Below are 1,940 nucleotides of genomic sequence, written 5' to 3' on the forward strand. Positions count from 1 at the left end.
GGAGAACCCCCCCAGGGCTGGAAGCCCACGAGGCGGGTGGGAGAGGAACGAGCTGTGGGTCACCGACCTCGGGGCACCCCCCACGCCGCCGATGTGCAGACCCACTTTCTGCACAGCCACGCGCCTGGTGGTACCGACCCTTTGGCTCCCGCCCGTATCGAAAACGTACAAACCTCCAAAAATTGAGACCTCGCTCGTCGCCGGCCTCCCCGCCAGTGGGAGGAGAGGTGATCAGCAGCACGGCGGGGGAGCAATCGGGGGGAACAGATCACAACAGACAGCAATCTGGAGACTGTAAAAATGAATAGTTTGTGTTTCACTGATTTCGATGCGGTCGTATCATTTGTAAATTATATACCCAGCTATTTTTCCAGTTAGCCATTATTCTGTCAGGCGGGCGGCTGCCAATTCCAGCCCCCCTAACCATATGCACGGCTGTAAACCTTGAAAGCAGCTGTCTCCCAAGCAAGCCAGTTCAGGAAGAATAGGGAAACAATTACATAAAAGCAGATTAACTTCTCTTTAACTTCCTTCAAAATATTTCTTCCCCACAGCCTCTGTAATCCCATTTTTTAAGGGAATTTGGTCTCTTTATTTGTCATACTTATCAATGTGACTTGAATTTAAAGCTTTATACTTCACATTTCTGCCCACGGACCTGTTGCAATTATAATTCTCAGTCTTTTCAACGGTGGAAATGGCTCTTTGAGCAGTTTTCAGCCTGTGGCACTGATACTTCCCACAAGACAAAGACGGCCAGGGCACGTTCGGTGCGTTTAGTTGAGCAGCTCCGTGGTGGGCAGTGGCAATATTCAGATAGTCTTGCGGTTTTTATTGTTTTCTCTTTTAACTTTGGACTACGTAGATATGTAACTCTCACTTGCCATCTCACAGATGGGCAGGTGAGGCACCGAGCCAGCAGGCTGGGTTTAACCAGGACTGACAAGATGGAATGATGCAGCGTAAGGACATTTCTAACAAATACGATACTTCGCAAGGTTTCAAGAAGTGTCATAATTTCTTCTTCAGGAAGCCAGCTGATTAGAAGAGAGTCCTAAAACAATGCCAAAATGCTTCTGCATTTATCTAGCTTAAATACAATAAACCTAAATGCAACGTACCCTCCCACATCCTCTCCATTCCGCTCGAAAGTCTTTATCTTTTCGTCTGAAAGACAAAATATAGGGAGAACATCTTACCAGGTGCCTAAATGAGTAGGAAGCATCCCTGCGTGGTGGCAGTGCAACCGGGGCACCCCAGCAGGGTCTGGTCACAGCTTGGGCACCCCAGGGCTGCATGAAAGGTCGCACGGCTTTAAATCAGGCGATTGAGAGCTTTGTTTAGAGGATGTCTGACTTTATTCCTATGTTGTGGTGAAGAAGAGGTCAAATGTGAAGGTCAGGAGATGAAGCCCTGGTGTGGGACAGTGGGAGGGTGAAGAGCACACAGAGCCCGGCCTAAAATTAGGGTCCAGCATGGGTGTGCTGGGGGACGCGTTGCTGAGGTCCCAGGGGCCGTGGTTTAGAAAGGTGGAGGGTGCTCAGAGGTGGGCACAAAGGCTGCTCGTAGCTTGTGGCCAACATTTACTTATTCTGCCCTCTATGAAGACCCTCTGCTGTCCTCACCCAGAGAAAGGCCTCGGGGCTTGCAGGAGAGCGGCAATACTGACCTGGCCCTGCCTTCCCTGGACCACGGGCAGCCCGGGCTGCTGCTCCACTGCCAAAATCCCACTGGGAAGGGCTCTGCCCAGCCCGGGCTGCTGCTCCACTGCCAAAATCCCACCAGGAAGGGCTCTGCCCAGCCCGGGCTGCTGCTCCACTGCCAAAATCCCACCGGGAAGGGCTCTGCCCAGCAGAGGAGCCCCGAGGAAGGAGCCGGGCGTCCACCCCGTTTCGCTCTGCCGGGATCAACGCTCCGGGAAAATCGCGTGCAACGTGGGA

The 1,940-nt window shown here is 52.3% G+C and overlaps 1 long non-coding RNA gene across 1 annotated transcript; it reads right to left on the reverse strand.

Moving 5' to 3' along the window:
• Positions 1–210: 210 nt before the first annotated feature.
• LOC122154053 lies at positions 211–1,719 on the reverse strand. The gene is made up of 3 exons (XR_006165987.1): positions 1,670–1,719; positions 1,200–1,363; positions 211–292 (listed from the first exon to the last, which is right to left on the reverse strand). It is a non-coding gene; the product is annotated as an uncharacterized LOC122154053 (long non-coding RNA).
• Between the last annotated feature and the right edge of the window lie 221 nt (positions 1,720–1,940).

This window comes from Tyto alba, unplaced genomic scaffold (assembly GCF_018691265.1).
Source record: "Tyto alba isolate M040663 unplaced genomic scaffold, T.alba_DEE_v4.0 Super-Scaffold_3, whole genome shotgun sequence".
Lineage (NCBI taxonomy): Eukaryota > Metazoa > Chordata > Aves > Strigiformes > Tytonidae > Tyto > Tyto alba.